Source organism: Panthera leo, chromosome D4 (genome assembly GCF_018350215.1).
Source record: "Panthera leo isolate Ple1 chromosome D4, P.leo_Ple1_pat1.1, whole genome shotgun sequence".
Taxonomy (NCBI): domain Eukaryota; kingdom Metazoa; phylum Chordata; class Mammalia; order Carnivora; family Felidae; genus Panthera; species Panthera leo.
In genome coordinates, this window is record NC_056691.1 from 81219804 (window position 1) to 81234834 (window position 15031).

Here is a 15031-nt window from a genome sequence, read left to right on the forward strand (position 1 = left end):
CTACAAAATGTTGTATTTTTTTTTTTTGAGTCAGGTTTTATGGCACATACATGTATTTATACATTTATGCATTTTATGTATAATAAAATTTATCCATGTTAAATATTCTGTTGGATGAGTTTTGATAAATGTATGCTAGTTATGTCATAATCACAATCAAGATATAGAACATTTCCATCACCCTGTAAATTTCTCTCCTGCTCTTTTGTAGTCATTACCCTTCTCCCACTCCTGGTTCTATACAAATACTGATCTGAATTTTGTTTCCTTTTCCTGAATATCAGATGAACAAAACCACGCAATATGTAGCCTCTTTGTTTAGCTTTTTTCCACTTTGTATACTGCTTTGAGTTCATCCAAGTTGTTGCACGTATAAGTAGGTCATTCCTTTGTATTGCTGAGTAATATTCCATGTATAGATGTACCACTTGCTTATCCATTCATCAGTTGCTAGACTGTCTCCAGTTTTTGGCTACTGTGAATAAGGCTATAGTTCCTTGTGTAAACATATGTTTTCAGTTCTCTTGGGTAAATACCTAGGAGTGGGATTACAGGGTTGTGTAGTAGGTGTACGTTAAACATTTTAAGAAACTTTGAAACCATTTTAAGTAACTGCCAAAATAGAAAGTGACTATTCCATTTTGCAATGGATAAGATTTCCAGATGATGCCCTCATCAAGACTTGGTATTGTTAGTCTTTTAAATTTTAGTCATTTTAATGGATGTGTAGTGATATCTCATTGTAGTTTTAATTTGCATTTCTCTAATGACAAATGATGTTGAACATTTTCCATGTGGTTATTTGCCATCTGTATGAGAAAGAGAGCTATTTAGTTGTTTGTTTAAAGGAATTGGCTAAGGCTGAAGACTGAGGGAAGTGTTGTAGTTCAAGTCCAAAGGCAGTCTGCTGACAGAAACTCTTCTTGCTTGGGGGAGGTCAGTATTTGTTTAATAAATATTTAATAAATATTCAACTGATTGGATGAGGCCCACCCACATTATGGAGGATAATCTACTCAAAGTCCACTGATTTATTTTTATTATTTATTTATTTATTTTTAAATTTACATCCCAGTTAGCTCTTTCCATAATTTGGCTACTTCAATGTTTATTTTCCATTTTTATAAAAAGATTTTTCTTTAATTTTTTTCTACAATATTTTTTATTTTTTGGTAAATTTTTTATTCTATTTTACTTTCTTCATTTCATTTTATTCTATTGTGTTCATTTTTTTTAATTTTCAAACGTTTTCCTAGTTTTTTTTCCTTTTTTTTCTTTTCCTTTGTTTCCCTTTTTTCTCTATTCTATCAATCTTCTTCCAACAACCAGACAAAAACGCATCTAGGATCTAGCATTTTTTATTTGATTTTTGTGTTGTTTTTAATTTTTAATTTTTAATTATGTTATTAATTCTTTTTCTTCCTCCAAAGTGACAAAATGAAGGAATTCACCCCAAAAGAAAGAAGAGGAAGAAATGACAGACAGGGACTTAATCAACACAGTTATAAGCAAGATATCTGAGCCAAAATTTAGAACCATAATAAGAATGTTGGCAGGGGTTGAAAAAAGCATAGAATCCCTGAGGAGATAAAAGAAGTAAAATCTAGTCAGGATGAAATTAAAAATGCTATAACTGAGATGGAATCTTGAATGGATGCCATGGCAGCAGAGATGGATGAAGCAGAGCAGTGAATCAGCGATATAGAAGACAAACTTTTGGGGAATAATGAAGCAGAAAAAAAAAAGAGGGAAACTAAGGCAAAAGAGCACGATGTAAGAATTAGAGAACTCAGTGACTCATTACAAAGGAATAACATCCAAATCATAGGGGTCCTGGAAGATGAAGAGAGGTAAAAGAGGTAGAAGGTTTATGTGAGCAAATCATAGAAGAAAACTTTCCTAACCTGGGGGAAGACACAGACATCAAAATGCAGGAAGCTCAGAGAAATCCCATTATATTCAACAAAAACTGACTATCAACAAGGCATATCATAGTCTAATTCACAAAATACACCGACAAGAAAGAATTATGAAAGCAGAGAGGGGAAAAAAGCCCTTAACCTACAAGGGAAGACAGATCAGGTTCACAGCAGACCTATCCACAGAAACTTGGCAGGCCAGAAAGGAGTGGCAGGATATATTCAATGTGCTGAATCTGAAATATATGCAGCCAAGAATTCGTTATCCAGCAAGGCTGTCATTCTAAATAGAAGGAGAGGTAAAAAGTTCCTCCAGATAAACAAACACTAACCGAGTTTATGACCACTAAACCAGCCCTGCAAGAAATTTTAAGGGGGACTCTTTGAGGGGAGAAAGGATGAAACAGAACAAAAAAGGCTAAAAGCAACAAGGACTAGAAGGGACCAGAGAACACCACCAGAAACTCCAACTCTACCGGCAACACAATGGCAATAAATTCATATCTTTCAGTACTCACTCTAAATGTCAATGGACTAAATGCTCCAGTCAAAAGACATAGGGTAACAGAATAGATAATAAAATAAGATCCATCTATATGCTGTTACAAGAGACCCATTTTATTTATTTTTATTTTTTTTAATGTTTATTTATTTTTGAGAGAGAGAGACAGGTGAGCAGAGGAGGGGCAGAGAGGGAGAGGGAGACACAGAATCTGAAGCAGACTCTAGTCTGCGCTGTGAGCACAGAGCAAGCCTGATGTGGGGCTCGAACCCACAGACTATGAGATCATGACCTGAGCTGAAGTCATATGCTCAACCAACTGAACCACCCAGGCACCCCTACAAGAGACCCATTTTAGATAAAGACACCTTCAGACTGGAAGTAAGGAGATGGAGAACCATCTATCATGCTAATGGTCGCCAAAAGAAAGCCAGAGTAGCCATACTTATATCAGACAATCTAGATTTTAAAATAAAGACTGTAGCAAGAGATGAAGAAGGACATTATATCATAATTACATGCTCTATCCACCAAGAAGATCTAACAATTGTAAACATTTATGCACCCAATGTGGAAGGCCCACATATGTAAATCAATTAATCCCAAACATAAGAAACTCATTGTAAGTGATTTCAACATCCACTTACGACAATGGACAGATCATCTAAGCAGAAAATCAACAAGGAAATAGTGGCTCTGAATGATACACTGGACCACATGGACTTAACAGATATATTCAGAACACTCATCCCAAAGCAGCAGAATACACATTCTTCTTGAGTGCACATGGAACATTCTCCAGAATAGATCACATACTGGTCACAAATCAGCCCTCAACAAGTACAAAAAGATCAAGATCATACCGTGCATATTTTCATACCACAACACTATGAAACTTGAAATCAACCACAAGAAAAAATTTGGAAAGACAACAAATACTTGGAGACTAAAAAACATACTAAGGAATGAATGGGCCAACCAAGAAGTTAAAGGGGAAATTAAAAACTACATGTAAGCCATTGAAAATGATAACACCACAGCCCAAAATCTCTGGGACGCAGCAAAGGCAGTCGTAAGAGGGAAGTATATAGCAACCCAGGCCTTCCTAAAGAAGGAATAAATAATAAATCTCAGATACACAACCTAACATTACACCTTAAAAATCTGGAAAAAGAACAGCAAATAAAACCTAAAACCAGCAGAAAATGGGAAAGAGTAAAGATTAGAACAGAAATCAATGCTATCAAAATAAAAAAATAAAAACAGTGGGAATGCAAGCTGGTGCAACCACTCTGGAAAACAGTATGGAGGTTCCTCAAAAAACTAAAAAGAGAACTACCCTACGACACAGCAGTTGCACTACTAGGCATTTATCCAAGGGATACAGGTGTGCTGTTTCGAAGGGACACATGCACCCCCATGTTTATAGCAGCACTATCAACAATAGCTAAAGTATGGAAAGAGCCCAAATGTCCATCAACTGATGAATGGATAAAGAAGATGTGGTTTATATACACAATGGAATACTACTTGGCAATGAGAAAGTATGAAATCATGCTATTTGCAGCAACATGGATGGAACTGGAGGGTATTATGCTAAGTGAAATAAGTCAGTCAGAGAAAGACAGATCATATGTTTTCACTCATATGTAGAACTTAAGGAACTTAACAAAAGACCATGGGAGAAGGGAAGGGGAAAAAATAGTTACAAGCAGAGAGGGAAGGAGGCAAACCATAAGTGACTCTTGAATACAGAGAAAAAACTGAGGGTGGATGAGGGGATGGGGGAGAGGGAAAAATGGGTGATGGGCATTGAGGAGGGAACTTGTTGGGATGAGTACTGGGTGTTGTATGTAAGCAATGAATCACGGGAATCTACCCCCAAACCAAGAGCACACTGTACACACTATGTTAGCCAATTTGACAATAAATTATATTTTAAAAAAGGAAAATAAAAATATTTTTTTCTCTTTCTGTACTCAAGAATAAGAAAAGAAAAAGAAAAAAAAATTGAATATATGGACCAACACAGAATGAAATGCGAATGAAATTATGTCTAGTTTCCCCTAGAAGTCAAACTATGAAGAACTTTATAGTCCATAAACTAAGCAGGCAGAGAGACTTCTGGTGGTCCTCTAGAGCTTGGTTGGCGCAGTTGGATGGGGCTTGGTGTAACAGCTTTGTTCTCCACTAGATGGTGCTGCTTAGTGGGGTGGATTGTTGTGGAGCGTATGCAGGGGTAGGTGCATGTCTGGAGGAGGTGAAAATGGTGTCACCCAGCTTCCAGACTCTAGCATCAGAACTCTGTGCTCTCTCCTACCGGCAGTCAAGCACTCTCCTTTGTCTCTGGCTTCCATCCACTCCCTGCCTCTGTAGTGCCTGAAACCAAGCTATCAGCCTGCTAGGCAGCACCTCCCTCCTGAATTTTATCTCAGATGGGGCTGTGTTTCCAAACCCCTCACTTCTGAGGGCCCTGCAGCTTGGACCTGCTCTGACCCTTTGGGGGAGGGCCTTCTAAGGAATGTCTGGGTGCTGGCTTGCCCCTGGGAATGGCTACCATGCTGCTGCAGAGGCCCAGAGCCTTTGGCTGGTTGCCCCCCCCCCCGCCCCCCGAAAAAGTTTGCGTGATTGTGCAACAGCAGCATTTCAGGGACTACAGCAAATCACAGCACTCATCTGGCACCAGACTTCACCGCCTCCTAACATCCTTGTTCCAACACCAACAAATGTGGCTGTTCTCCGCGGTTCCCTGGGACCTTTGCCTGTGGAGAAGCCACATGACCTCTACCAAATGTCCTCTCAGCAGGGGAATTGCCTCTTCCCATATGGCCCAAGGACCCCTTGGACCTCTCTGTTCCTAGGGATTTGACCTTCCCACCAGAGCTCTGCCAGATAACAAGCTATGGAGTTTCCATCTCTGTGGCCCCCTGTTTATAGAGTCCTAGTGGTATTGCAACCTTCTCCTTTGTTTCTTGTTCAGTCGCTTATGGGTGTTTCCACTCTCACTTTCTCTCCAGCTGCTTTTGGAGGGAGTGCTTTTCATATACTTCCCCCCTGTCTCCATCCTCTCTCTGCAAGGAAAAACAGCTCGCTAACCTCCATGGCTTCTCTCTCCCCCCATTAACCTCTCCATGCCACAAACCTCCTGAGTTCTTTGGCTCAATTTATGCAGATTGTTGTGTTAATCTTCAGATCAATTTTCTAGGTGTGCAAAATGGTTTGGTGCTGATCTAGCTGCATTTCAGGGATGATAGAAGAAGAAAACTTTCATACTGCTCCACCATCTTGCCCCTCTTGCCCAAATCCACTGATTTAAATGTTAATCTCATCCAGGGGCACCTGGGTGGTTCAGTCAGTTAAGTGTCTGACTTCAGGATATGATCTTGTGGTTCAAGACTTTGAGCCTTTTGTCAGGCTCTGTGCTGACAGCTAGGAGCTTGGAGCCTGCTTCAGATTCTGCGTCTCCCTCTCTCTCTGCCCCTCCCCTGCTCATGCTATGTCTCTCAAGAATAAATAAACATTAAAAATAAATAAATAAATAAATAAATAAATAAATAAATAAAGTATGTTAATCTCATCAAAAAATATCTTCACAGAAACATTCATAACAAAGTTTGACTAAATATCTGGTTATCAGGGCTCAGCCAAGTTGACACAAAAAGTTAACTATCTTCGTTCTTTTCCTCTCAAATGTCTCCATCTTCACCTTCAACCTCCATAAATGGACTACACTTTTACCAATATCAAAAACAAAAAACTAAAAATAAATAGAATCTTACATTTTGTGTGTGTATATATATATATATATATATATATATATATATATGAAATAATGCTTATGATCAGAATTGGGACCTTTTATGAAGAAACAAAGTTTAAAAATCTATACTTTCACTACCCAGAGAAAACTATTGTTTCTATGTCTTAGTAGATTTCCTTCTCTGACTTAAAGTTATTTATTATTTATACCAAGTCTTCTTTCTGAAGAGCATAAGACAGCTTAGAAAAATATATAAAATACAAGACAGGATAAACTGAAAATGAAGTTAGATGCAATCGAAGAAGGTAAAAATAAGGGTGGGAACTTAAAATTGGGCCAGGGATGACTGAAAACACAGAGTGCAATGACTCTTGTTAGGGGTGGGCCTCATATTTGGTTCCAAGCTTTCCAGTCAGTCACAGAGTTCACAGTAGCCAAAGATAAAAATAAGCCAGTTGCTTTGGTGAAATACTATCATGTGTATTCTAAGAACAGACACATATCATGGGCTTTCTTTCAATCAGCTTCAAAATAGCCTTTTGGCAATTACACTGGTACATAAAAATTTACATAGGCAGTAATTTGGAGGCAGAAATAATACCATCTAGATGTTCGGGTCTCCAGTGATCTGGGCTGGCAAGATGTTGGATTTTAGATTTGTAGGGAAGTATGGATGGGTTGCATGTCCTTTGCACTATCTTCTCTAAATGATTTTCCTTTAGAATTTTGATATAAACACCAAGTCCTTTGGTTGTCGCCTGAGCTTTGGCTGGTGTTTATTATTACTTGAGTACACATGAGTCCTATTCAGAGTTGGCAATCAAGTACACTGTAGTACTGAGAGCTGGGTTTGGAGTCAGACAGATATTACAAAGCCACTCTCTAACTGGGGCCATAAGCAAGTGTCAGGGTCCTCACATGTAGAGAGGAGATAATATTAGTACCCATCTTCTTGGGTTCTGTGGAAATTAAGTAAGATAATACATGTAAAGTATTTAACATAATAACTAGTACATGATAAGTGTTCAATAAATAATAGTTATTAGTTTTATTATCCCTTTATAAAGCTGAGGGACATAACAAGGACTCGTGCTTACAAAAGAATGCCATCAGACATCTGCTTCCAGGTGAGCTGAGGTAGCATCCATTGAATACACTCAAGGACCCAAATAAAATGTCTACCTTAGACTACTTAAATTTTGAACTACCTCTCGAGTTCAAGTGTATTCCATACCAGTGCTTTTCAGATATCAGTCTATAGCCCATTATTGGTCCATGAGGAAGTTTCCATTGGTCTTGAAGTTTTCAAGTGCATGCGGCAGGTCTCTCTCTCAGCTTTTCAGCCTTGACAGAAACATTGTACATGAATAGATTGTAGAGATAATTACCTGTTTTAGTCCATCTGGGCTGCGATAACAAAAATCCCATAGACTGGGTGGCTTAAACAGCAAACATTTATTTCTTATAGTTTTGGAGGCTGGGAAGTCTAAGATCAAGGTCCCTGAAGATTTGGTGTCTGGTGAAGGCTGGCTTTCTGGTTCATAGATAGATGGCTGTCTCTTTGTTGTGTTCTCACATGGTAGAAGGCGCAAGGGAGCTCTCTGGACTCTCTTTTATAAGGGCACTAATCTCATTCAAGAGGGCTTCACCCTTGTGACCTAATCACCTCCTAAGGCTCCACCTCCAAACACCATCACATGGGGGAATAGGGTTTCAACATAAGAATTTTGGGAGGATATAAGAATTCAGTCGCTGTGTTATTTGAGGTATGAGCTCGGTGTATTAATTCATAGAGGCCAATAGCTAGGTGACTCACCTCCAGCTTTACCAAGCAAGGCTAACTTGGTTTCAATAAATTTCAGGCTACTTGCTATATACGGGCTTGAAACACTGCCTCATATTGTACACTAAGTGTATGGATTTAAGTGGAACAAATGATCCCATTAATAATCATAGTAAGATAAGATCCTGAATATTTCATATAAATGGATATACGACAATTAAATTTTTTAAATATTTATTTATTTTTGAGAGAGATAGAGGCTGAGTGTGAGCACGGGAGGGGCAGAGAGAGAGAGAGGGAGACACAGAATCAAAAGCATGGTCCAGGCTCTGAGCTGTCAGCACAGAGACCAATGCAGGCCTCAAACTCATGAACCGCGAGATGATGACCTGAGCCAAAGTTGGATGCTCAACTGACTGAACCACCCAAGTGCCCCAATATACCACAATTTTTATATCCATTTGTCTGCTGATGGATAGCTTAGTTATTTCCAGTTTTTGACAATTTAAAACAAAAGCTTCATACACATGAATGTTTACAGCAGCTTTATTAATAATTGCCCCAAATGGAAACTGACAATACTTGAGTAAACAAACTGTGGTACATCCATACAATGGACTATTACTGAACAATGGAAAGAAATGAACTATCAAGTCATGAAAAGAGACAGAAGAGCCTTAGAGGAAACTTACATGCATATTGCTAGGGGAAAGAAGCCAGTTTGAAAAGGCTGCATACTCTATGATTATAATTATATGACATTCTGGAAAAGGCAAACTATAGAGACAGTTCAAAAGATCAGTGGTTGCCAGGTTTTGTTTGTTTGGTGAAGGGGGGAGATGAACAGGTGAAATACAGAGCACTTTGAGGGCAGTGAAACTATTCTGTTGTAATCACAGCTCAAATTAGCGTTTCACTGGTACATACACATTCAATTTTAGTATGGAGAAAACATGTCAAATTGTTCTCCAAAGTAACTTAGCTAAATTATCCTCATATGGGCATTGTCAAAGCCCATCATTGTCCCCTACACTTGCCAACACTCAGAATTTCCAGAAATATTTTTTTCCTTGCCAATCTGTTGTATGTGAAGTATCATCTTGCTATGGTTTTGATTTGTGTTTTCCTAATTACTCCTGAGGGTGAGCATCAACTACCTTTTTGTAAAAATCTTTCCAAAATGAATTATAAATTTTTCTTCCTTTTAAGAGTGGCTATTAAATGTAATTTGACTTTTCTGATGGGCCATGGTCTCTATAAAGTCCCATCTTCCTTCAGGGCATAATAGAGTGTGGTTTTTGGACAGTTTGCTCTTCAAATGAATGGCCCCAGTGGAAGTTGGGCAGAGATAAAGAAGAGGAATCATGATGGAGCCAGTAGGTTTGGGAAGGGAAGTGGGAGAAGGAACTGGAAATGTCAGCAGGGTGCTGATAGGTGTACCCAAGTCTACTGATACGTTGTAATACCAGTCAGGGGCCTGTTGGGGCAATTAGGGTGGAGTTAAAGTTGCTGAGCTCTGGCACGTTCTATTTCCTATGTCTTCCTGTGTCTTACAGAGTCTCTCCCCTGGAGCATGCAGCTGTACACATCCTGGCATGGAGTGGTCATTCCTAAATGGAGTGGTCATTCCTAAAAGGAATGGTCATTCCTAAATGCTGTTGCACAACACAGTACGGAGTCTGTTGCCTCAGATAATCTGAGGAGCATGTTCAAATCCCCTGAGCCTCTTTCTGGTGATGCTGGTCAACTAGTCTGGGATGGGACCCTGAAGGCTATGTTTTCCAGATCTTTCTGAGAGTTTCCCCGGGAACTGCCCCATGGAAAAGGACATGGTATTTTGCTTAAGCCTCCATGTCATGAGGCTAACCCTTGTGGGCTTGTTGCTTTGATGCATCTGAATAGAGGTTTTGCTGGTACCTCCCAGACTGGCCAGAGGAAGGAAACTCCCTGCTCCATATCCACAGCTACATTCCGGAATCTTTCCTAGGTGGCCAGAGCACAGTAAAGAAAAGGATCACCTATTATGATATTACTAAAGATTCAGAAGTACTAAAAGAAAATTATACCACAGAGGCCACCTTACAAGTACAGCACAGGCCCCAAATTTCTCTAGGAACTCTTACCAGGCCAGTGACTTCCTGTCTTAACAGTGGACAAAGATATTTCACACCCCATCCCTGAGACAGAGGCCTTTTCCTGCCTCAGGGTCAGAGCCAAAGTGGCTCTCAAGACCCACAGAAGGAGGTGTTCCCCTTACCTGTGTCTAGCTCCACACCCCCAGTGTGCTTAGCCATCTAGAATCAGTTTTTATAGTTCTGAAGGAAGGATTAGTGACTAGTATAGAGAACTCTCCAAAGATCGCCTGTAACACCAAGTTCGTAAACAACTACAAGTTTCAAAATACATTAGAAATTTTAAAACATATCTGAACACATGACCAGAAATTTAATAAATTATCAGAACCTCATGCCAAAATGAATATCCTAGAATTGAAATGAGTTCTAAATAAACAGCCTAGAAAGTTCATAGTCTGGGTTGCGGGCTTTGAAAAGTCCCTTGAGGCAGTGTAGTGTAAACCCTGACAGTTGTTTTTTTTCATTTTTTGTTCAACCGTGACTTAAGGTTGGATCACCATGACATCCATTTCAAAGAAAGATCCACTTCAGACAAACACACTGTGAGCCACACAACCAGATAAAGAGAAAGGCCATCTCCCCTGACTGAGGCTCCTTTGTTTTAGAAGTCTTGGTTGATTTTTTTAAAAATTTCCTTTCTTTTCTTTCCTTTTTTTAAAAAAAAATTTAAATGTTTATTCATTTTTGAGAGAGAGAGAGACAGAGTGTAAGTGGGTGAGGGGCAGAGAGAGAGGGATACACAGAATCTGAAGCAGGCTCCAGGCTCTGAGCTGTCAGCACAGAGCCCGACGCAGGGCTCAAACCCACGAACTGTGAAATCATGAGTCGAAGTTGGACACTTAACCAGCTGAGCCACTCAGGTGTCCCTTGGTTGATTTTGATAAAAGGACCAATTGGGCCATTTGTCCTTTCTCTTCCTTTGCTCTAAATTCCTGCTCTTTAGTTGTTGTTTTTTTTTTTTAATTTTTTAAATGTTTATTTATTTTTGAGAAACAGGTTTGGGAAAAGTATGTTTCTGTCAAAGAACAATTTGCAAGAAGCTCTCTGAAACTAGTTGTGATTATAGGGTACTCTTAGGAGGCCTGAGAAACAGGACAATAAGGTGGCAGAGAGAGGTCACCTTTATATGGACAAAGGTTGTGGTTTAGTCAAAGGAGGGAAAGTCAAAGGAGGGAAAATGAGGCTGTCTTCTCCACAGGCTCAGAGATGCAGAGAATTTCTTCCCACTGCAGGTGAGGACTGAGCCAAGCAGATGACCAAGATGACCTTAACAGTTCCCCTCAGCTTGCATTAAATGGTAGCCTTCTTCCTGAATCTGGGACCCCAACATTCCTTTTATTAGAAAACTTGTAACTGTGAATTCTTTCTCTACCTCTTTGAGATACAAATCTTTTAAAAAACTTCTTGCCAGTTTCTCAACCTAGGCTTATCTTTCTCAAGGACCTGGAGCTAACTCTTTGAAATGTAATCATTTCACATGAGATAGTGCCCCATCTCCCAATGTCTGTGGGTGCCTTGCTCCAAGTTGCAAAATTGCCTTCTATCACCAAGAAACAGGAAGTTTATTTTCCCTTTGCATAAAGCCAATTAGCAAACACAGATGGTGTATGACTCCCCTAATGTCCTCTGGTACTTTTCCTCTGGCTCAGCCCAGGGCTTACAAACCCTTTCTTTCAGACTGAATTCTGTTCTTTCTCCCTATTTTGAGAGTTTTAAATAAAGTCTTCCTTTATTTGGATTGGAAGAATAAACATTGTTAAAATGTCTATACTACCCAAAGCAATCTACACATTTAATGCAATCCCTATCAAAATAACACCAGCATTCTTCACAGAACTAGAACAAACAATCCTAAAGTTTGTATGGAACCACAAAAGACCCTGAATAGCCAAAGTAATGTTGAAAAAGAAAACCAAAGCTGGAAGCATCACAACCCCGCACTTCAAGCTGTATTACAAAGCTGTAATTATAAAGAGAGTATGGTACTGACAAAAAAACACACACATAGATCAGTGAAACAGAATTGAGAACCCAGAAATAGACCCACAAATATATGGCCAACTCATCTTCTACAAAGCAGGAGAGAATATCCAATGGAAAAACACAGTCTCTTCAGCAGATGGTGCTGGGAAAACTGGACAGCAACATGCAGAAGAATGAAACTGAACCACTTTCTTATACCATACACAAAAATAAATTCAAAATGGATGAAAGACCTAAATATGAGACAGGAAACCATCAAAATCCTACAGAAGAAAACAGGGATCAACTTCTTTGACCTTGGTTGCAGCAACTTCTTATTAGACATGTCTCTGGAGGCAAGGGAAATAAAAACAAAAATGAATAATTGGGACATCATTAAGATAAAAAGCTTCTGCACAGAGAAGGAAACAATCAATAAAACTAAAAGGCAACCGACAGAATGGGAGAATATATTTGCTAATAACATATTGGATAAAGGGTTAGTATTTAAAATCTATAAAGAACTTATCAAACACAACATCTTCCAAATAAATAATCCAGTGAAGAAATGGACCAGAGACATGAATAGACACTTTTCCAAAGAAGACATCCAGATGGCCAACAGACACATGAAAAGATGCTCAACATCACTCATCATCAGAGAAATACAAATTAAAACCACAATGAGATACCACCTCACACCTGTCAGAATGGCTAAAATTAATAACTCAGGATACAACAGATGTTGGCAAGGATATGGAGAAAGGGGAGCCCTTTTCACTGTTGGTGGGAATGCAAACTGGTGCAGCCACTCTAGAAAACAGTATGGAGGTTCCTGAAAAAATTAAAAATAGAATTAGCCTATGCCTCAGAAATTGCACTACTAGGTACTTATCCAAAGGATAAAAAAATGCTGATTTGAAGGGGAATATGCACACCAATGTTTATAGCAGTGTTATCAACAATAGCCAAATTATGGAAAGAGCCCAAATGTCCATTGACTGATGAATGGATAAAGAAGATGTGTATATATGTATGTATGTACATATGTATGTATGTGTATATATATATAATGGAATATCACTCAGTATCAAGAAGAATTAAATTTTGCCATTTGTAACAATGTGGATGGAACTAGAATGTATTATGCTAAGTGAAATAAGTCAGAGAAAGACAAATACCATATTATTTCACTCATATGTGGAATTTAAGAAACACAACAAATGAACATAGGGGAAGGGAAGGAAAAATAAGATAAAAACAGAAAGGGAGGCAAACCATTAGAGACTCTTAAAAAGAGCAAACTGAAGGTTGCTGGAAGGGAGGTGGGTGGGGGAATGGGCTAAATGGGTGATGAGCATTAAACAGGGCACTTGTTGGGATGAGCACTGGGTGTTGTATGTAAGTGATGGATCACTGGTTTCTACTCATGAAACCAATACTACACCATATGTTGACTAACTTGAATTTAAATAAATCAAAAAAGGTCTTCCTTGCCTGTTTCACTTTGCCTGGTGCCAGTTTTGCTTTGATACATGCCAAATATGTGTTTCTCACATTTACCGATCAGATAAGACACTCATATTCCCTGGGATAGAAACCGAAACAGGGTGGGAAAAAAATGAGACAGTGCCTTAACTAAATCCTCTTCTCATGGAGGAAAAGATTGAGACCAGGAAAGCAGCATTCCCATCAGACAATGATGCTTACTTAAACTTTTTACTTTTAGATGTTCACTTATAATATAAAATTTTCCATCTCATTCTGAATTTTCATTTCTTGCCACTGGAAAAATATCTTCCCAAGGTAATTGAGACTGATATTTCTTTTAATCTCTATTGCCTAATAAAATTATAACAAAATGTCTAAATCTAGGACATTCTCTAGAGTCAGCCTTACTTGGACATATACTTTATTATAAAATATTGTTGCCAGTTGTGAACATGAGGAATTTGAAACTCTTTAATATTAAATTATTTCTATGAATTGGAAGTGACCTTGAATATCATCTAGCTCAATTCCAGTCTGATATATAAAACGTCTTTGTACTACCCTTCTCCAGTGAGGGTGGATGTCACCTTTCAATAACTCTGACATTTGAGTTTCTTTCCTTATAGTGTGTTAGGAATTACTTTCCCCAGTCTTACAAATATTATGTCTAGTTCTGTCTTCAAAAGCTACTCAGGGTAAACCTCATTACAGAGAAATATTTTTCTCACCTTAGAAAATAGATCAATAGACAGTAATGATGTCAGAAATATAGATACTTCCAGGGTGAATGACACCAAAAAGATGCTCAGAAGAGGCCATGGACCAAAAGCTGTCAGAGGAACAAAGGGAAGGAAGCCAAGGAAGACACAAAAAAGTAAACGTCAGTTCCATTGCACGTGGCTGGTCACCTGGAACATTGGACCTAAGTTGTTAAGTCAACCAGGTCCTGAGGGCCAACTCTTGATTCTATACTGTGTTCAGGACCCAAGACACTGCCAAGAGAGATTCCAAAAAACGAGGAGACATTATCTATTCTCTGTCTTGCATGCAAAAACTGTCTCTGCTGTTGGGGAGTTCCTAATCTTACAGGGAAAACAAAATGCACACGCACCTGTGTGTGTGTGTGTGTGTGTGTGTGTGCGCGCGCGCACACAATATCACCTTAAGTAATTTCAGGGACGTTGAAATTGCTGAAAATTGAATAACTAATTGAAGACGTTTCTTTCTTTAAGTTTTTATTTAAATTCCAGTTAATATACAGTGTAATATTTGTTTCAGGTGTACAACATAGTGATTCAGCACTTCCATAGTGATTCATCACAAGAGCACTCCTTAGTCCCCATCACCTATTTAACCCATTCCCCACCAACCCCCCTCTTGTAACCATCAGTTTGTTCTCTATAGTTCAAAGTCTGTTTCTTGGTTTGTCTTTCTCTCTTTTTCTATTTTTCTTTTTGCTTGTTTGTTGTGTTTCTTAAA